This window comes from Hordeum vulgare, chromosome 2H, assembly GCF_904849725.1.
Source record: "Hordeum vulgare subsp. vulgare chromosome 2H, MorexV3_pseudomolecules_assembly, whole genome shotgun sequence".
NCBI classification, from domain to species: Eukaryota; Viridiplantae; Streptophyta; class Magnoliopsida; order Poales; family Poaceae; genus Hordeum; species Hordeum vulgare.
The window spans coordinates 238103300-238126573 of NC_058519.1; positions in this window are offsets into that span (position 1 = coordinate 238103300).

Genomic DNA, 23274 nt, shown 5'->3' on the forward strand with positions numbered 1-23274 from the left:
TGAACCAGGCAATTGGGTTTGACCACTTCTGCTTTCCTTTGCCTTCCCGCATGTTTTTTAATGGTCTGTGACATCATGTCTCTTGATCGACTCTAGCCTTAGTATTATCCTTTGTCTTCCCATCTATGTCGAACAATGTACCAAAAATAGCCTCTCCGATATTCTTTTCAGTGTGCATCATGTCGATATTGTGTGGATGAAGGAGGTCTTTGAAGTAAGGCAGATCCCACAAGCATGGCTTGTGAGTCCAGGCGTGTTTTGAAGTATACCCCTTGAAATACCCTGGACGCTCTGGATCAGGCTCGAGGGCGTTTAACTGATCCAGGATCTGTTGGCCTGTCAACGCAGGTGGTTCCATGTTTTTGACAACTTTACCTTTGGTAAAGTTCTTCCTGTCTTTTCTGAACTGATGGTCAGGATCCAGGAACTGTCTATGCAAGTCAAAGCAAGAGTACTTCCAACCCTCCTGCAACCAATGAAACTAAAGAGCTGCCTTGCATGTGGGGCACGGGAACCTTCCATGCACACACCATCCAGAGAATAGCGCATACGCCGGCAAGTCATGCATAGAGTACATGTACCACACATGCATTTTGAAGTTTTCTTTTCTAGGGGCATCGTATGTCTTGACCCCATTATTCGTATCTTCTTGCAATTCATCCTTAAGCGGCTGCATGTATACATTCATATTCTTCCTCGGATAATTGTGCCCTGGAATTTTCAATGTCAGAAATATGTTCTTTCTTTGCATAATCTGCCCGGGGGGAGATTGAGTGGAATGACAATTACAGGCCAACTACTGTATTGGGTTGCCATCATGCCTAAGGAATTAAAACCATCTGTGGCGATGCAGACTCGAGGATTCCTTGGATCTGCCGCTTTATCCTAATTCAATCCATCTAAATGTTTCCACGCTTCCACATCCGATGTGTGTACCGCCATCTTATTCCCATCCGCATCTAGTTCGGTTCTTTTGCCCATTTTGTGCCATGTCATCTGTTTGGCTGTCTCTTCAACCATGAAAAGACGTTGAAGCCTTTGTATGATTGGCATATACCGAAGAGCACTAACTGCGATTTTGGTCTGCCTCTTCTCACCCATACCGTTGTCTACCACAAGATACCTGCAAGACTCGCAATTGGGACAATAGTCCAAGTGTGCATACTCCTTCCTAAATAAGACACATCCTTTCTCACATGCATCTATGTTCTCATAGGGCATCTTAAGTACACGAAGTATTTTGTCCGACTGGTACAGGTTTGCAGGCATGACATGGCCTTTGGGTAGAAAGCGTCCAAATAGTGTCATCATCGCGTCGTAGCCTTTAGAGCCATTACTTGTGCAATGGCATCCAGTTGACAAAGCTCAGTGTGCTCATGGAGAGGACGTTGTGAAGACTCCAACATTTCATAGAAGGCCTTTGCAGATTCCTCCATCCCATCTTCCGAATACCGAGCATCATCAAAGTCTTGTGCCATGTCTTTGATCCCGGTACCATGCTCGTCGGTGCGACGACGAACCACCTCAGCTCTAGTGCGTTGTATAGACTCACCATGAAATGTCCAAACCGTATAATTGTGCTTAAAACCCCTCCTCTGTAGGTGTTTAATCATTACAACCTTTGTCCTCCTTTTATAGTTGTCACATTCAGGACAAGGGCACCAGTTCGTTTCCTGGCCATTTGCAAATGCGGCTTTCACAAAGTCCTTGGTTTTTAGAAACCATTCTTTCGTCATCTCTTTCTGACTAGGGTGACCGGTGTACATCCACGCACGATCACTCATATTTCCTAGTTACTAAACACTCAAGAAATATATTTATATATAATTTAGCATATATATTCATCAGTTAATCAAGTTCGCCAGTTTTATTACGTCCATGCAACCTACACGATAATAGGTATAGATAGGTCCTAATCCCACCCGAGTATGTGTAGATTGGGTTCGTTTTCCCATGCTCTGCTCCGGAGCCAACACAAAATTTCGGCAGCACCTCCCCGTTGTTCTCCTGATACACGTCTCCGCAATAAACAGAGAGGATGTGTATCCGGAGAACAATAGGGAGGCACTGACGAAATTATGCATCGGATCCGGAACAAAGCATATGGGAAAACGAACCCAATCTACACATACTCGGGTTGTCGATGGATAACGTTGGACAATTCGGAAGAATCAAGGTTATAAATATATGCAAATGCATCCATATTTATAAATGTAACCCTTTCGAACAGGAGACGCATACTGGTCACGCATACTAATAAATTAATTTAATTACCTATATCTAGCAAATTTCATTCGAAGACCGACCCACATGAAATAAAGGGGCGAGAAGGAGATGACATTTGTACTCACCCATGAATGCAGGGGCGGAGCTCGTAGAACGGAGATCTTCACACAGCAGACCTCACAGCGACGAGACAACTGTCACATGTAAATCCACCCGATCAACACAAATATTTTGTGTTCATTAATAAAATAAAAAAATGTACGACCTAACACAACTATATAACCTAACAAAATGAGCCAGAAAGGTTCTGGCGTGCTGCTAGGGCATATGGGTCGGATGAATATAACCATCACATGGCTAAGGTGTTTCCAGCATCTGATAAGGTATTTCCTTACCTTAGGGATTAGCACAATCTGCTCTGGATGAGGTGCATGTTCAACCTGGACATCAAGTGTGAGTATACAAACAACAATCTTGTCGAGTGCTTTAATGCTTGGGTGTGGGATATCAAGGACTTGCCTATTGTTCAGCTAGCTGACAAGATAAGAGAAATTATTATGGACCTATTTAGAAAGAGAATAATGATTGGAGAAAGATTTTATGTGAAAATTCTGCCATTTGTCATACACCAATTGTTCAAGCAATGGTGGGAAGGTGGATCAAGGAAGGGGACTTTGAACAAATGCAAAAAATGTGGAGAGGTAGGACATAGAGAAGCTGGTTGTCCTACAAATGGAACAAAGAAAAGGTAAACAAATACTTGCTTCTGTCTAGTTCTAACACCATAGTTGTTTTACATGAACCTGTTCTAATTGCTTTTTCTCATAGGAAAAGTCGGGGGTAAAAAGAATGCATCTCCATGGTTCGATATCTCGGTTAGCAATGCAGCCCCATCTACACCAACTAAGAGCAACATTGCTTCCACAATTAGCAGCCCTAGACCTGTCACTAGGAGCTAAGCTACAACTCAAGCTGCTACTCCACCCCCGAAGTCTCCAGCAAAAGGGAAGAAGAAGAAAATGACTCCAAAGAAGAAGAAATTAAGTGAATTGTGATCTTGTTTGTGGATGTCATTGAACACCCTTCTATTGATGTGTATGTGAGGTCAAAAAAGGAAGCCACACTCATTTGTCAATCCATAGCTAAACATAGCTGACAAACCTAATAAACTAAACCGAAGCTACACTCATTTCTCAATCCATTTTTGGTTTGAAACATTAGCTAAACCGAAGTCGCACTCATTTGTCAATCCATAGCTAAACATAGCTAACTAACCTAATAAACTAACCTAACTAATTTAACATAAATAAATAAAATAAAATAAAATAAAAATAGGCACAGCCGGCCGGCGGCGGCCGGGGGGGGGGGGGGGGGCTCACCGGCGGGGGAGACTGGGGCGTCGTGGGCAGAGGGGGGGCTGGGACGATGGGGCATTAGGGGCGGTGGGGCACCGGGGTGGCGGGAAGGACGGACGCGGCGGGTTCTATGGTGCGGCGGTGCGATGGGGGCGGTGGGCGCGTTGGGGGCGGCGGTGCAATAGGGCCGGTGAGGCGACGACCACAGGGGTGGCGGTGGTTGTTGTCGGGGAGAGAGGGGAGTGGGAGTGGGAGTGTGTGAGTGAGAGAGAGGGACCGGGGTGGGGGCGGGACGGCCGTTAGTACCCGCTAGGGCATTGCCGTCTGCTAGCGGACGGCAAAGAGGCTAGCCTATTTGTCGTTTGCTTCACGACCCTTTGCTGTCTGCTAGAAACTGGCAATGAAGACGCCAAATTTAACCTACCCACCCCGCGGTCAGGTGGGGCCCAGCTGTCGCTTTGTCGTCTGTTGTGCGGCTCTTTGTCATCTGCGTACTGACGACAAATATACAGTGATGGCAAAAACCCTCTGTGCCATGTGCTTTTTCTTTGCCATCTGCTTTATGGAAGCAGACAACAAAGTCTCTCTTTGCCATCTGCCAGCCGACGGCGAAGATCTGGCAGACGGCAAATAACTGAATTCAAGTAGTGATAACATACGTTCAAAACATGGTCAAAGGGTTGCTTGCCTTTTCTCACATAAGTCCTCGGGGTCTTTGAGGTCTTCCCGTCCACTCCGATACTCCGCCTACTCCGTCAACTATCGTCGGAAACAAACACAATAAGCCACAGAGCAAGCATAAACAAAAGTGCTATAAAAATGGAAGTTATACTTTTCTTGGACCTCTCTGGTCATAAGAAAAATAGTTGAAGCTTGCTAGAGGAGAGTTGGACCATCATGGATTTTTGAATGGATGACAGGGGGAATAGGTGGTCCTTGAAGAAGCCTATAGAAAATATCATGATAAAAATGAGTGGAGGCACTCATTTAATAAAGCAAAATTTTAGAAATATTTAGGAAGTTGTTTGAGTGGATTTGGAGTTGTATGAATATTCTATGGATTTTCTAATATGGGATAAATAGCAAAAGGGTGCTATATATTTATGGCAGCAGAAATATGCCACATAAAAATGCTGAACAAGGCTTCAGGAAAAGGATAGGATATTAGAGGGCTCTTGAAATTGGAATCATTCCATTTGGAGTTGATTTGAATCCTCTAGGATTTTTGAAAGGGGGGCTAAATATGTGCATATTTGAATTGTGAATAATAGCACTACATAAAATATTGTTGGAAAAATGTGCAATGCACAAATCTGGATAGGCCATGATTTTAGGAACCTGCAGAATTTTGAATTGTCAGATTTGGAGCTCAGATGGATTTTTGAGAGATTTATGAAGTTTCTGATAAATATAAAAGGAAAAGCTTACACCAGGGCTATAGTCGCCCTAATCGCTGGATAGATCGTGGGCCAACCCATTGACTCGGCTGGCCAGCACAGGAGGCCACAAAGGAGGCGTATCGACCGAGTACGCCTTCGGCGAGGTGGAGACGCAAACCTCCCATGGCGCCTCCACTTAACAGGAGAGGGCCTGGCTAGTGGCTGGCTGACGCGGGACCCCGCCCATCTGGCCTTTCTTCCTCCTTCGCCCGATCTGAGGGCACGCACGGGGGCAGGGCCAGCTCCAGCAGCACTCCGGCCATCCCCAGCCGAGGCGAGCGCACCGGCGGGCTCGGGGAGCCGCACCGCCCCCATTCCCAGGCTCGGCTCCCGCAGGGAGGGCTGCAAGGGAAGCCGGTGACGGTGGCTGCGGGGAGGCCATTGGCCTTTCCTGGACTCGGCTCCAGGAGTGAAGGGAAGGAACTGGAGGTGAAGGGGAGGAGTTGCCCCATCCAGGAGAGACCCCAGGGGGCTAGAGGAGAGGGGAGACCCCCTGGTTGGTCTGGCTAGAGTGGAGACCTCCGGTGGGGCTTCGGCCATGGAAGGGAAGGAGGAGGAGGAGGGCTTCAGAGAGAAGGGGAGGAGCTCAAGAGGTTGCTGGGAGGGAGGAGAAGCTAAGTGGGGAACCAGGGAGAGCTGGGGTGAGGAGATAAGAGAGGAGGAGGGAGAGAGAGCTCGAGAGCTCTCGGGAGCTTCCTGTGCATGGGTGCCACGCGCTCCAGAGGGAGCTTAGAAGCTAGCTGTTGGGTGGAAGCGCCTGGAACGGTCAAAAAAAGGCCTGAGACATACTGAGACAACTTGGTTCGGCTAGAAATTGTCTCGAGGAAAGAAACAAGTTGCAGAGCATCGTTTCTGCACTCCATGGAGGTGGTCACCACCCCACTTGGTGTCCTGGGCCACCCCTTGGCCAGGCCAAGGTGTCAAACATGCAACGCATGAGTGCCACAATGCACTGGTGTAGTTTGGACAGATATCGAGCTGGTTTGAATTGGTTAGAACACTGATTAAGTTTGCAGCAACAAACTTGGGGCTGGCAAAAGTGGTTTTCTCAGGGGGGAACTTGGGGTGAAACCTTGTCTGCCAGTCCTAAACATGGAAGGACTACAACAATTACAAGTTTGAGCTCAGGCAGAGGTGGAAATCTAGAACTTGTTGTACAAAGCTATATTTCAGCCATAAATGAACTTCTAGATGTACTTCTCATTTTCTCCACATGAGCATGCCATCTCTTGGTTTGAAACAATGCTTTGGGATGCTAGATACATTCTGGAAAGAGGTGGGGGCTTGGCCTAAGAAGAACTGGGGCAAGAGGGGTAAAAATGGTGATCCAAGAGTGAAAATGAGAAGTAGTTACATGGAGCCTCTCTCCAATAATTGACCAGTGGCCATGGAAATGTTACCGGAGGTAAAATGTAACTATATGAAGTTGTGGTAGGAAGTTGAGGTCAAGGGTAAAAGTGGGAGGGGCCAAAGTAGCCATTAAAGTGAGTGCACACAAGGTGTTTGATGAGTGCCAGGGAAATCAAATGGATTTCAATGGATATGAAACGTAACAGGATCAAATAATAGATGAAAATAGGCTTGGACACCAAATTTGGGATTTGGTGGACAAGGTTTCCAATGTAGACTTGGAAATCCCATGAAATGAGCAGACATGGCTTTCTGCTTACAAAACTATTCAAATCAATTCCCACAAATCCAGTATTTGGTGTGGGGGCATTATTTAGCATTAAAGCATGCCTAAAAAGTTTAGGGTCAATTGGAGAAACTTTATAATGTAAAGTTTCCCAAAGTCAGAAATCAATAGAGAGGGTTTTGAAGGGCTTGCGACAAGTTCTCATATTCTCCTTGATGCACCACTTGGTGTGAATGCCTTATTGGAGTATCAGAACATGTCTACCAAATTTGGGCACAATTGGAGATACTTGACAATGTAGAGTTGCTCAAATTTGGATCCGGAGAGATAGGGTTTTAGAATAATTAGGGGAGTCAAATCAACTTGGATTGAGATGAAACTTGCCAAGATCATCAAACGCGTCATAGGTGACATGATGAAATTTTACTAGAATTTATTAAGAATATTTCTTATAGAAATATCCCAAAATCTTGAAATAGGCAGGGAGAGTTTTGGAGGGGTTTGCCCAATATTTTAAACATGACCATGTGTTGAAACTCATATATATGGAATATATATATCCACTGAGTTTCCCTAAATTTTCTCGAATATTTTGAAATCAACAAGAATAACTTTCCTTCATAAGAGATAATTACTGGCCTCATAGGAAGGCATTTAAATAAGATTGTAAAATAACCTTTAAAATAATAATATTGTGGTTTTGGGAAGTCATTTTGATAATGGGTTTTAAATAAAATAATTGGTGCAAAATAAATTCCCTAATTTGAGGACTTGTAGTCCAAATCCCATCTCACGGGTTTTCAAAGCTTAATTCAAAGAAATGCCTTTTGATGAAAATAATATTTGGTAAAAATAGTTTCTCGTCCTAAACACATGGTATGATCTTTAGGCAGGAGTTTTGAGTGAATGAGGTGAGTCTGGAGAGTAACGGGGATTATTGAGAATCAAACACAAGCATACTAGCAAGCAAACAACAGTCACTTCAAGCATCATAAGCATTCACAAAAATGCTAATTGTGTCACATCCCTCGATTTCCTATTTGGTGATTTGCAAGATTGTGCTCATGTTTTATTCTTGCATTACAAATGAAATAGGGATTAAAGAAATCCTAGCACCCACCTTGTTTAAACCAACATAAATAGTGTGTGATTTCAATGAACCCAAAATGGCCTTCATAAAAGCCCACCCTTTTTGATAAATATTGGAAACAATATTTCAGGGGTGGATATTATTTTTAAAATACTTTTGGCATTTTATTTAAACCACAAAAGCCACTGATAATACCCAAATAATGGGTTATATTATAAAATGCTGAAATATTTTTGTGGACTTGGAAATATTCCAAATAACACCCCACAATTATATTCCCTATTTTGGGAATAGTTTGGAGCCAAAAAATAAATGAAACAAATGTTCAAATTGCAAACACAAAAGAAATAGAAAAAGAAAGGAAGAAGCCTATCTAATTCTTACGTGGCCCGGCCCACTCGTTCATGTCGTCTTTCTCCTCGCTAGTCGGCAGCGCGAGGTGGACACCGTTTCTTCTCGCCACAGCACGAAGCTTTGTGGCTGCGTGCCTCCCGCATCGCGCTGGCCGCGAGGAAAAAACCCTCGTGAGCTCATTTCCGCAGTAACCATCTCCCCCATTCTCCCTCCTTTCCTCTCTCCTCTCGATCGCTATTGGAGCTGAGCTCGAGCTAGAGCTCGCCGCCGTCTCCAGCCACAGCAAGCCTCCCCGAGCACTCCATCATCTCCGCCTCGTCAAGCTCGTCCTCCACGCCAACGGAATCGAGCCTACAAGCCGTGCATCGCCCCATCGCCGCCGTTCCCCATCTCCAGCCAACGAGGCTTCGCTGTCGATCCAGCCGACCCCGACCTCCTTCTTCGTCTCCGTTGCCTCCGACAGCACTGCGGTGAGCTGCGGTTCGTTTCCCCCCATCTAATCGAGCTCCTCGAGACCCCTAGCACCATGGTCGTCGGTCCCGAGCTTCGGCAGCCACCTCGGCTCATCGTCGGTGTCCTCCGGCCATCCTCAGCCTCTCTCGCTGCCCCTGTTAGATGAGGCCGAGCCTGGGCTTCATCGCAGTGCTCTCGGCACTCGAATCCGAGCCCTATAGCTCGATTTGGAGCAACTCCGGCAGGGTACCGCCGCGGGTTTGGTCGCCGCCGATCAGCCTCCGGTAGGCGATGACGTGGCCACCCTAATCCTCTGTTAGTTAGCGCTAACAACCACTGATAGTGGGCCCTAGAGGTGGGTCAAACCCACTTAGGGGCTGGTCATCGCGGGATTACCCCCTGTGACACTGACCAGTGGCCCCCACTGGTCAGGTTTGACCTCGCCAGCCTTTGTTGGCCCAGTGACGTCAGCCTGACGCAATAAATCAATTTCTGTGATTAAAAATAATTCCAAAAATGCTAAAAACTTTGAAAAATCATAGAAAATAAAATATAACTCCAAATTTGATAAATAATATATGTAAAATTATCAAAAAAATCAATGAACACAATGTTTCTACTTTCATGCATGACAAACAAAGTTATGAAACAGCATGAGGTCAAATCAATTAAAGGAATTTGATAAATAACTTATTTTAAATAATATTTTAATTTTGAAATTCAAATCAGAATAAAACTAAGGTTCTCCTAGCCACATTAAACCATACTACATTTCATTTCATGCCTGATCATGCATCATATTGTTGCATTTGAATGATATTGATTGTCAATGTTATTTCGGTAGGCTCTGCCCCTCCGGATACGTCCGAATATCCGGTTGACAGATTTTATCCCTCCACTGAGTAACAAGGCAAGCACCATTTTTGATCATCTCGATAAAATCCCATGTTCCCTCTCCTGCTCTAACTTATTGCATTAGGACAAAATATTTCAAATGCTTTACTTCGATAGCTGAACCCATTCCTTTGCATGACCTTTTAGTGTCACAGTAAATAGCTAAACCTTGCAACCTAGCATACATGGTAGTTGCTTTATCCATGATGTGTCTTATCCTGCTATGCTTGCTATGCCTAGAGTTGTGTCACGTCTATTTCATCTGGGTGATGAATAGGAATGGACGAATGTGTTCTAGTGACAAAGAATAAGTGTAGAACCTAACTTGGTAAAGGTACCGATGAAAGGCTATGTAGGAGTACATGGCGGGTTGTTTCATTGGAACCGTCTTTAGGAACTGAGTTTCATGTACGAAATCCAAGACTAGATACTACCACACATTGGGTTCCAGTAACTCGACCCCTCTCGACTTATTAATCGCCTAGTACTCGGTCCAGGAGTTGCAAGTAGTTTCCGGTGTTTATAGTCATGCTGGAGGCCGTGCATAGTGCTGACCTTAGAGGTGGACTATGACGTGGTAGGCAGTGGCACGGTGTACCAAGTGGCACCCGGATGGTGGGCTTGGGAACCCTGCGCACATCATTTGGGGCCGTAGCAGAAACCTCGGCCGGACTTCCGTGCGGGTTCACTCTCAAATAGGCGATAAACCTGGACTAGGTATTAGCATGGTTAACGGTCGTGGCCGACTCCCTCCCTCGGCTTCCGCTTGAAGGTTGTCGAGGTGCATGACGTGCACATGGCGATAAGTGGCGAGAGTGTGTGTGAAGAAGTACACCCTTGCAGGGTTGTGATCTATTCGAATAGACGCATCCGCGGATATGTTGTTCATAGATAACTTTAATGGTTACTCATAAAAGTATCAAGATAAGTGTGAGTATCATGTATGGCATTCCCGTAGGGAGACGGGGAGGAATCCATGATAGTGTATTGTTGTGGTGGTAGTGGACTCGTGTACGACTTATCAAAGTTGTTTAAAACTATTTAAAGTTGTAGTATAGGCTAGCCAAGAGTCAAAGCTGGCTTGCTGCATGAAACCCCACAACCCCCTTTATTGATAAATGTGCATGAGTAGATAGATCTGTTCTAAAGTCTTGCTGAGTACCTTTGTACTCATGTTTTTTTAATAAATGTTGCAGAAGACACCCCAGAGCCAACAGGTGGGTTCTATCTAGACGTCGATGATGACGAGTAGCTGGTGTCCCAGCTACGACCTGGTCCCTTTGAGAAGGGATCTGTAGATAGTCAGGCTTTATGCCTTTTCCTTTAGTCTGTCTGGACTCAGACAGCTTTAATGCTTCCGCATGACTTGTATGACTTTGTTTGTATGACTTGAGTGTCGGGTCATGTGACCCATACCTGTATGAACTTATTATGCAAGACTCTTCCGAGTCTTCTAAATAAATGTTTTGATGTTGTATGGTTATCTTGTGATGCCATTGTTGTTTCTTTGCATATCGAGTATGTCATGCTTACGTGTGATGTACTATGATATGTATGGGGTTTGACACCTAGTCGTATGCCCTAGTAGCTCTCTATACAGAGAAATGCCCCTTTGTGCTTCCACCGAGCCTTGATAGTTCGCTACTGCTCCAGACACATTGGTTGACCGGCATGTATCCTTCTTAGTTGATGTGTCTGTCCCTACGGGGAAATGTCACGTGATGTAATGGAGTCCTTGTAGCTTTCTACGACTCGTCTACACTTGCTGATGACCAACACCTGCTTTGCTGGGTTATGTATGCCTGTCTCTGTACAGTTGAGCCACTTAAGTTTATGACTAGTTATGTCGACCCGGGTTCTTTGACATTGGAATGCTAGTGACACAATTGCATACGTGAGTGATGACCCACAAGTATAGGGGATCAATCGTAGTCCTTTCGATAAGTAAGAGTGTCGAACCCAACGAGGAGCAGAAGGATCTGACAAGTGGTTTTCAGCAAGGAAGTATCTACAAGCACTGAAATTATCGGTAACAAGTGATTGTGTGGTGAGATGATTCGTAGCAAGCAACAAGTAACAAAAGCAGCAACGGTGCAGCAAAGTGGCCCAGTCCCTTTTGTAGCAAGGGACAAGCCTGGACAAAGTCTTATAGGAGGAATAATGCTCCCGAGGACACACGGGAATTTCTGTCATGCTAGTTTTCAACATGTTCATATGATTCGCGTTTGTTACTTTGATAGTTTGATATGTGGGTGGACCGGCGCTTGGGTACTGCCCTTACTTGGACAAGCATCCCACTTATGATTAACCCCTATCGCAAGCATTCGCAACTATGAAATAAGAATTAAGACAAAGTCTAACCATAGGATTAAACTAGTGGATCCAAATCAGCCCCTTACGAAGCAGCACATAAACTAGGGTTTAAGCTTCTGTCACTCTAGCAACCCATCATCTACTTACTACTTCCCAATGCCTTTCTCTAGGCCCAAATAATGGTGAAGTGCTATGTAGTCGATGTTCACATAACACCACTAGAGGAAAAACAACATACAAAACATAAAATTACCGAACGAATACCAAATTCACGTGACTACTATTAGCATGACTTATCCCATGTCCTTAGAAAAAAGGTAACTACTCACAAAGCATAATCATATTGATGACCAGAGAGGTAATGAGTAGCATCAAGGATCTGAACATAAACTCTTCCACCAAGTAATCCAACTAGCATCAACTACGAGGAGTAATTAACACTACTAGCAACCTTACGAGTACCAATCGGAGTCGCGAGATGGAGATTGGTTACAAGAGATGAACTAGGCTTTGGAGATGAGATGGTGCTGATGAAGATGTTGATGGTGATGAGTCCCCTCCGATGAGAGGAGTGTTGGTGATGAAGATGGCGATGATTTCCCCCTCCGAGAGGGAAGTTTCCCCGGCAGGATCGTCCTGCCGGAGTTCTAGATTGGTTCTACTCAAGTTCCGCCTCGTGGTGGCGGTGAATCCACGAAAAATCCTCCTCTTGATTTTTCCCCGGACGAAACCCTTCATATAGCAGAACAGGGGGTCAGAGGGCCAGGTGGGTGCCCACAAGCCCCCAAGGCGCGGCCAGGGGGTGGCCGCGCCTAGCAGGCTTGTGGCCACCTGCTGGCGCCCCTGTGGCACTTCTTCGGCCTAGTATTTTTTATAAATCCGGAAAAAAATCCTCGTTGATTTTTACGGCGTTTGGAGTTGCGCAGAATAGGTATCTCAACTTTGCTCCTTTTTCAGTCCAGAATTCCATCTGCCGGCATTCTCCCTCTTCATGTAAACCTTGGAAAATAAGAGAGAAAAGGCATAAGTATTGTACCGTGAAGTGAAATAACAGCCCAAGAAGCGATAAATATCAACATGAAAACATGATGCAAAATGGATGTATCAACTCCCGCAAGCTTAGACCTCGCTTGTCCTCAAGCGAAAGCCTAACTCAATAAATATGTCCACATGTTTAGGGAGAGAGGTGTCGACAAAACAAGATACGAACATGCAGTCATCATGATCATGATCAGCACAACAATACAAACATCTAATATCTCATGCTAAAGTGCCAATTCCTTCACAAAGTAAAGCATGGATCAAGAACCTTACCGAGAAGTAACAACCGATAGCCTGTAGTCATTGAAGCAATTGCAATTTATCACAACACCAGAAAGAGTCAAGTAAGAGCTTGTAAAGCAAATCCACATACTCAATCATCCTTTCGTTCTCTACAATTGCTACAACTCACGTGGTACTCATGAGATCAAAGTTTCAGCTGGACACAGAGAAAGATAGGGGCTTATAGTTTGGCCTCCCAACTGCTTACCTCAAGGGTATTGTCAGCAATAATAATCCATGAATACTTACTTCCAAGTTGACATATGAATATAGATCTTTCCCAAGCATATGACGCTAGCCAAGATAAAGGCGAAACAAGGAATTGGTGAACATCACCATGACTCTTTCAGGGGCAAAAAGTAAATGTACAAGATAGGCCCTTTGCAGAGGGAAGCAGAGGTTGTCATGCTCTTTTGAGGTTTGGATGCGTGTCCTCTTAGTGCGGAGGAACGTCACTTTATATTGCCTCCTGTGATAAAGAACTTTATTATGCAGTCTGTCGCTTTTATGTCTTCCTGATCACAGGTTCGTACAAAGCTTATTTTCCACACACTAATAGATCATACATATTACGGAGAAATTTTTATTGCTTGCACCGATGACAACTTACTTGAGGGATCTTATTCAATCCATAGGTAGGTATGGTGGACTCTCATGGCAAAAGTGAGTTGAAGGTTTATGGATGCACAAGTAGTATCTCTACTTGGTGCGAGAGTTTTGGATAATATGAGGTGGAAGCAATTGTCACATGCTAAGGGATCTCTAGTCATATAACATTGTTCGGAACCAAGCAAACACATTTCATTATGTTGTCTTCCTTGTCCAACATCTACTTCTAAGCATGCAATAGTTTAGTGAGTATTCACAATCATAGATGGTGTCAAAGATGATGTATTTATATGTGAACCTCTCCTTCTTTATCACTTCCTATTAATTGCAACAATGACCAAGGTCTACGTTTGTCTACCCTCAACAAGTTTCAATCATCATTATTTTTATATGGGAAGCCATCACTTCCCATAAGATCATTACATGATCTTTCATGCTTTTGTTCTTTTCTCACTCTTTTGATCATGGCAAGAGGCAAAGCCCTTCAACTAAGTCATTCTTTATTATAAAGCTCACGAGCTCGAATACATCGGGGGTGACACAAAGCAAAACTCAAGACTAAATACTAAGACTTTTATTCTACTAGAGAAAGAGAAAACTGAAAAGGAACAAACTAAAACAAAGGTAAAGTCAAAAGATGTGATGGTGATACGATACCGGGGCAACTCCCCCAAGCTTGGCACAAGCCAAGGGGATTGCCCATACCCATGCTTAGTTGTCTTCCTTTGGAGGTGATGGTGGTGGAGTTGTTGCAACATGAGTTTGATCCTCCGTCTTCGAAGGCATAGGTGCTCCATCATGGAAAGATGAACGAGTGTCCGGAATCCTAAAATCTGCAGCCAACAGTATTGATTTAAATCTAGACTCATACTCACAGTTTTGGTTCTGCAGGTCATAGATCTGGGCCTGGAGGTGATCAATCCTGTCATAGAGCCTGGAGAGGTGCTTCCCAATATCATTGGCATCAATCATGTGCTTGTTGGTGAACTCCATGATCATCATGTGTTTAGCGTTGAGTCCACGCTCCACCATCCCTTGGCACTTGAAGACTTGTTGCTCCATTGCTTCGGGCCTCGTCTCCATGCTTCCGGTCTTCTTGGGCCCCTCAACATCATGGATATGCAACATCCCCTCACACATCTCGATAGATTGAGGGTGTTGCAGCACTCCCGTGAGGTAGGGATTGATGACCGTCTCGAAGATCTTGTCCTTCGGAGCTTTTGGGGAAGTCATAGCGATCTAGATCTGCAACAGAAACAGGCTCAAAAAGGAAAACTGAGGAAATCTGTGTGATACATGGGTCAGACCTTACGGGAGAACATATAATGATTTTTTTAGACCAGAAGGAGTACTCCACACGAAAATGGAGTCCGCGAGGCGTACGAGGTGTCCACAAGCCCCCCAGGCGCGGCCAGGGGGTGGGCTCGCGCCTAGCAGGCTTGTCGCCACCTCGTGCGCTTTCCGGACTACTTCCAATTTTTGTATTTTTCCAAAAATTCGAAAACGGAGAAAATTTCCTACTGGAATAGTTTTGGAGTCTGTTTTCTTACCGAATCACATACCTCTTCGTTTTCGAAGTCTGAAACAGGGTGATAAATGTCCCTTAGGTATTCTTCCGGAGATATGGTATTGATGATATTGCTTCCAACATTTATGGGAGTACCTGAGATATAATGCTTGATTCTCTGCCCATTTACAACTCTCGGACAATTACCTTCTGTGCTGTTGATTTTGATAGCACTGGAACGATATACTTCCTCAACAATATAGGGACCTTGCTTACCTGCAAAGAATCTTACACGAGAGTTATATAGCAAGACATAATCACCTACATTGAACTCATGCTTTTGTATCCTCTTATCATGCCACCTTTTAACCTTCTCTTTGAACTACTTGGCATTCTCATATGCCTGAGTTCTCCATTCATCAAGCGAGCTAATATCAAATAACCTCTTCTCACCAGCAAGTTTGAAGTCAAAGTTGAGCTCTTTGATTGCCCAATAAGCTTTATGCTCTAGCTCAAGAGGTAAATGACATGCTTTAGCGTACACCATTTTTTACGGAGACATGCCCATGGGATTCTTATAGGCAGTTCTATAAGCCCACAGTGCATCATCGAGCTTCTTAGACCAATTCTTTCTAGACCTGTTGACAGTCTTTTGCAGAATTAGTTTAATCTCTCTATTGCTTAGCTCTACTTGACCACTGGACTGAGGGTGAAAGGGAGACGCAATTCTATGGTTGACATCGTACTTAGCAAGCGTTTTACGGAAAGCACCATGAATGATGTGTGAACCACCGTCGGTCATTAGATATCTAGGGACTCCAAATCTAGGGAAAATAACTTCTTTAAGCATTCTGATAGAAGTGTTGTGATTAGCACTACTAGTGGGAATAGCTTCTACCCACTTAGTGATGTAATCAACAGCAACTAGAATATGAGTATACCCGTTGGATTTTGGAAAAGGTCCCATATAATCAAAGCCCCAAACATCAAATGGTTCGATGACAAGTGAATAGTTCATAGGCATTTCCTGACGTTTACCGATATGACATTTTCTTTGACATTCGTCACAAGACAAGACAAACTTATGGGCATCCTTGAAGAGAGTGGGCCAATATAAACCTGATTGCAATACCTTGTGTGCAGTTCCATCTCCCGCATGGTGTCCTCCATAGGACTCGGAGTGACACTTCTGTAGGATCTGTCCTTGTTCATGTTCAGGTACACAACGTCTAATAACACCATCTACTCCTTCCTTATAAAGGTGAGGATCATCCCAAAAGTAGTGTCTCAAGTCAAAGAAGAATTTCTTCTTTTGCTGGTATGTGAAACTAGGTGGTACATATTTAGCAACGATATAGTTTGCATAATCAGCATACCACAGTGCACTACGTGAAGCATTGATGACATTCAATTGCTCATCGGGAAAGCTATCTTCAATAGGTTGTGGGTCATCAACAACGTTCTCCAACCTAGACAAGTTATCTGCTACTGGGTTATCAGTACCCTTTCTATCGACAACGTGCAAATCAAATTCTTGTAGCAAGAGAACCCGTCTGATAAGTCTAGGTTTAGCGTCTTTCTTCTCCATGAGGTACTTAATAGAAGCATGATCAGTGTGAATAGTGACTTTGGAATCAACTATGTAAGACCTGAACTTTTCACATGCAAACACGACTGCTAAAAATTCCTTTTCTGTAGTAGCATAGTTTCTTTGGGCACTGTCTAGAGTTTTACTAGCATAGTGAATAACATTCAACTTCTTGTCAACTCTTTGCCCTAGGACAACACCAACAGCATAATCACTAGCATCACACATGATTTCAAAAGGTAAGTTCCAATCAGGTGGTTGAACAATAGGTGCAGTTATCAAGGCCTTCTTAAGTATTTCGAAGGCTTCCTCGCAATCATCGTCAAAGACAAAAGGAATATCCTTTTGCAAGAGATTGGTAAGAGGCCTAGAAATCTTATAGAAGTCTTTAATGAACCTTCTATAGAAACCAGCATGACCAAGGAAACTTCTTATACCTTTGATATCTGTGGGGTATGGCATTTTCTCGATTGCATCAACCTTAGCCTTATCAACTTCAATACCTCTTTCAGAAATTTTATGTCCTAAGACGATGCCTTCATTAACCATAAAGTGGCACTTCTCCCAATTCAACACAAGATTGGTGTCTTTACATCTCTGTAAGACTCGATCAACGTTGCTGAGGCAATCATCAAAGGAAGTCTCGTAAACGGAGAAGTCATCCATGAAGACCTCAACAATCTTTACACAAAAGTCAGAGAATATAGCCATCATACATCTTTGAAAGGTGGCAGGTGCATTACATAAGCAAAAAGGCATATGTCTATAAGCAAAGGTACCGAAAGGGCAGGTGAAAGTGGTTTTCTCCTGATCAAATTGTGCAACGGGTATTTGGGAGAAACCAGAATAACCATCTAGAAAGTAGAAGTGTGTGTGTTTAGACAGTCTTTCTAGCATTTGGTCAATAAAAGGCAAAGGGTAATGTTCTTTCCTAGTGGATTTATTCAATTTCCTAAAATTGATCACCATCCTATAGCCAGTAATAATCCTCTGTGGGATCAATTCATCCTTATCATTAGGGACAACGGTAATGCCTCCCTTCTTAGGGACGCAATGCACCGGACTCACCCAATCGCTATGAGCAACAGGATAGATAATACCCGCTTCTAGGAGCTTTAGTATTTCTTTTCTTACTACCTCTTTCATCTTAGGATTCACTCTCCTTTGATGATCAGCAACTGGTTTGGCATCAGGACCAGTTTTAGTTTTGTGCTGGCATAGAGTGGGACTAATGCCCTTAAGATCATCAAGAGTATATCCAATAGCAGCACGGTGCTTCCTCGGATTTTTTAGTAACTTCTTTTCTTCATGCTCTCAGAGGCTAGCACTAATAATGATAGGATATATCTCTTTTTCATCAAGATAAGCATACTTAAGAGTATCAGGCAACTGTTTAAGCTCGAACACAGGATCACCCTTTGGTGGGGGTGGATCCCCAAGCAGTTCAACATGCAGATTATTCTTAAGGATAGGATATTGTTCTAATACAACTCTATCTATCTCATCCCTTTCATCCATATGCATATCATTTTCATGCTCAAGCAAGTATTGCTCTAAGGGATCAGTAGGAGGCACGGCAACAGAAGCTAAGGCAATAGTTTCATCCTTACTAGGCAACTCCTTTTCATGAGGTTGTCTACCAAACTCGGAGAAATTGAACTCATGTGACACACCTTCATAGCCAACGGTGACAGTTTGCTTCTCACAGTCAATATGAGCATTCACGGTATTGAGGAAGGGTCTACCAAATATGATGGGACAAAAGCTATCTTGTGCGGTCGCAAGAACAAGGAAATCAGCAGGATACTTTATTTTACAACACAAGACTTCAACATCCCTAACAATTCCCACAGGGCAGATAGTATCTCTATTGGCAAGCTGAATAGTGACATCAATAGGCCCTATCTCAATAGGTGCAATCTCGTCTTTGATTTCATCATATAGGGATTGAGGTATTGCACTAACACTAGCACCCATGTCACATAAACCATGATAAAAATGATATCCAATCTTAACAGAAATAACAGGTGTGCCAACAACAAGCCTATGTTTGTCTCTAGCGTGAGGTTTAGCAATTCTAGCAGCATCTTCACAGAAGTGAATATTATATCCCTCAACATCGTCAGACAGAAGATCTTTGATAATAGCAATGCTAGGTCCAACTCTAATTTTCCCAGGGGGTGTAGGTGTTCTAATATAGGCTCTACGGATCACAGTTGAAGCTTTAGAATGATCCTTTATCCTAACAGGGAAAGGTGGTTTCTCAATGTAAGCACTTGGAACAACAGGATCATTATAGGCAATGACTTTCTCTTCAATTGGAGTGGGTTTAACTACATTGACTTCTAAAGGAGGATGATATTTAAACCACTTATCTTTTGGGAGATCAATATGAGCAGCAAAAGATTCACATAGTGAAGCTACTATCTCAGAGTCAAGTCCATACTTAGCGCCAAAGTCACAAAAAGTATTTGTTTCAACAAAGGATTTAACGCAATCAAACTTGAAATTCATACCTGACTCCTTACCTTCTTCAAGCTCCCAATCTTCAGAGTTGCGTTTAAATCTTTCCAATAAATTCCATCTGAAGTCAATATCTCTCTTCATAAAAGAACCGGTACAAGAAGTGTCAAGCATGGTGCGATCATCATGAGAAAGCCGAGCATAGAAGTTCTGAATGATAATTTCTCTCGAGAGCTCATTATTGGGGCATGAATATAACATTGATTTAAGCCTCCCCAAGCTTGGGAGATGCTTTCTCTGTCACGAGGCCAAAAATTATAAATATAATTCCGATCACGATGTACTAAATGCATAGGATAAAACTTTTGATGAAATTCAAATTTCAACCGATTGTAGTCCCATGATCCAGTATCATCACATAGCCTATACCATGTCAATGTCTTATCGTTCAAAGAAAAAGGAAAGACCTTCTTCTTGACCTCATTCTCGGGCAAACCTGCAAGCTTAAATAAACCACAAACTTCATCTACATAGATTAGATGCAAGTCTGGATGTGATGTTCCATCTCTTCTAAAAGGATTAGCCAGCAATTTCTCAAGCATACCTGAAGGAAATCCAAAGCAAATATTTATAGTAGGTGCAGTAGGTTGAGGAGCAACTCTTTGTGCTTTCGTTCGAGGTGAAGATACCCTGAACAAGCCCCTCAAAGGATTAGTATCCATAGTAACAAGTGACAATAAATTTCAGCACACTATATGAATGTTTCCTTACCAAGTTCCACTTACCAAAGGCGCTTCACTCCCCGGCAACGGCGCCAGAAAAGAGTCTTGATGACCCACAAGTATAGACGATCAATCTAGTCCTTTCGATAAGTAAGAGTGTCGAACCCAACGAGGAGCAGAAGGATCTGACAAGTGGTTTTCAGCAAGGAAGTATCTGCAAGCACTGAAATTATCGGTAACAAGTGATTGTGTGGTGAGATGATTCGTAGGAAGTAACAAGTAACAAAAGTAGCAACGGTGCAGCAAATTGGCCCAATCCCTTTTGTAGAAAGGGACAAGCCTGGACAAATTCTTATAGGAGGAAAAACGCTCCCAAGGACACACGGGAATTTCTGTCATGCTAGTTTTCATCATGTTCATATGATTCGCGTTCGTTACTTTGATAGTTTGATATGTGGGTGGACCGGCACCTGGGTACTGCCCTTACTTGGACAATAATCCCACTTATGATTAACCCCTCTCGCAAGCATCCGCAACTACGAAAGAAGAATTAATACAAAGTCTAACCGTAGCATTAAACTAGTGGATCCAAATCAGCCCCTTACGAAGCAACGCATAAACTATGGTTTAAGCTTCTGTCACTCTAGCAACCCATCATCTACTTAGTACTTCCCAATGCCTTCCTCTAGGCCCAAATAATGATGAAGTGTTATGTAGTCGACGTTCACATAACACCACTAGAGGAAAAACAACATACAACACATCAAATTACCGAACGAATACCAAATTCACATGACTACTATTAGCATGACTTATCCCATGTCCTCAGGAACAAAAGTAACTACTCACAAAGCATAATCATATTCACGACCAGAGAGGTAATGAGTAGCATCAAGGATCTGAACATAAACTCTTCCACCAAGTAATCCAACTAGCATCAACTACAAGGAGTAATTAACACTACTAGCAACCTTACAAGTACCAATCGGAGTCGCGAGACGGAGATTGGTTACAAGAGATGAACTAGGGTTTGGAGATGAGATGGTTCTGATGAAGATGTTGATGGTGACGAGTCCCCTCCGATGAGAGGAGTGTTGGTGATGACGATGGCGATGATTTCCCCCTCCAGGAGGGAAGTTTCCCCGGCAGGATTGTCCTACCGGAGCTCTAGATTGGTTCTGCTCAAGTTCCACCTCGTGGCGGCGGCGAATCAATGAAAAAGCCTCCTCTTGATTTTTTTTCCCGGACGAAACCCTTCATATAGCAGAAGAGGGAGGCCAGAGGATCAGCTGGGTGCCCACAAGCCCCCTAGGCGCGACCAGGGGGTGGCCACGCCTAGCAGGCTTGTGGCCACCTGCTGGCGCCCCTCTAGTATTTTTTATAAATCCGGAAAAAAATCCTCGTTGATTTTTACGGCGTTTGGAGTTGCGTAGAATAGGTATCTCAACTTTGCTCCTTTTTTAGGCCAGAATTCCAGGTGCCGGCATTCTCCCTCTTCATGTAAACCTTGCAAAATATGAGAGAAAAGGCATAAGTATTGTAACGTGAAGTGAAATAACAGCCCAAGAAACGATAAATATCAACATGAAAACATGATGCAAAATGGACGTATCAGTGAGTCAAAAGGCGCAAACTGTCCCGGCTAAGGTAAGGTGGCAGCCGTAGGGTTAACCGTGCGTGAGACTGCAAAGGGATGTGATGTGCTACAAGCTGGATTCCTATGGCTTAGGATTGGGGTCCCGACAAATTGGTCCTAATTTTTGAAATAAGTTAATTTGTCAGGAAAGCTAAACACAGGGTGTTACAGACCTTACCCCCTTAAGAAAATCTCGTCCCCAAGATTTGTTAAGGTGATTACAAGGGTCTGCTCCTACTATGCTGCTGAACATAGCGGTAGCAATTTATTCTAAACACACAGTCTAGCATGGTCACCACAAGAATGCCACTTATTGGTGCATCTACGGTTCACGAAGCCTTTGGAGGAAGGGAAAAATTAGCAATTCCTGGTTGGCTAATCGTACCCGGTGCTTGGCACCTACTCTGACCAGGTGGGCCCAGGGGCTGCCGTTAGCCTCTTCTTCTTCCTCTAATTCTTCATTCCTGGGTGATTTCCATGTGTTGCCTCCACTTGCGGTGCCTAGGGCATAGGGTGTCCGGGGCCGCCCTGTGGTGGTGTGCGGTGAGCCAGCTGTCGGCGCAGCGAGCACTCACCTCGCAGGCCTGGTCATGTCAACACTTCTCTGGGATTCCCAGCAAGCACCAATGGCCGAGCGGCGAGCGGGGCTTGTGGCCTTGCCAGTAGCTCACCAAGCCTGGCTATAAATCGGTCAGGGAGTCCTTCTCGTTCTCCCACCAGGCCTCGTCCCTTGTTGTTGCTCCGGTAATCTTCCTCCTTCTTCTTCTCCTTGCAGGTTCTCGAGGAGGGACTTCAATGGAGAACAAGACCCCGGGGTGGCTCATAATCCTCCTGTCCGGAATGGTGGCGTCGCTGGCCAGGGTCTCGACGCTGTATTGCGCGATCATCCACGATGATTGTCATGATGCTGCTGCCCGAAAGGCGGCTCTCCGTGGCGGTAGGGTTCATGACAACTAGGCAACTGCTTAGTGTACTTGTGGTGCTAGTGTGTTAGTGGTGTTCCACAAAATAAATACGTATGCGGGTTCCTTCCCGCGATGGAACTGAGGTGTGCCACAGTGGCAAGCGGTTAGGTGTTAATGTGTGCGTGCTCATGAACGTGGTTGTGGTCCCGGTAGAGGTTGCTTCCGGCGCGTCTGTCCTTGCTGGTCTTATAGTCTTGCACGTCGTAGTCGGCGTAGTTGACATAGGAGCTGCAATAAACTTGTTGTTTCTTCTTTGCTGTCCTTGGTCCTTGATCATGTTGATGCTCCACCATGCTTGCGGGAAATTGTCTTTGGTTGCTCGAGGGTTGCAGTGCCTCGCTCTCGAGAGGCATTGCAGTCTGCGGAGTCTATGGCTCATCTAAACAGGACTAAAGTGTTCATCCTCTTACTGGGCAAATAAGTATGTCATCCGTGAGGACAACGACATATTTTCCCAGGCATCACATAAGCGCAGTGCTCATGAGACAGGTGAGGGAATGGAAACTCGCTATGGGCGGTTATTGGTCGAGGGGTTCTTGGTCCAACATGACCCAGTCCTTCATGCCCATGTTCGTCATAGAAACGATGGGTGGTGGTTGGGCGGTATTGGCCATATTCCAAGGGCTTAGAGTTGTTTTCAATGGTCGCAGTCCGACCACCTTATGGCTAGGTGAAGCTTTAGGGTCTAAAGGAACTTAGGA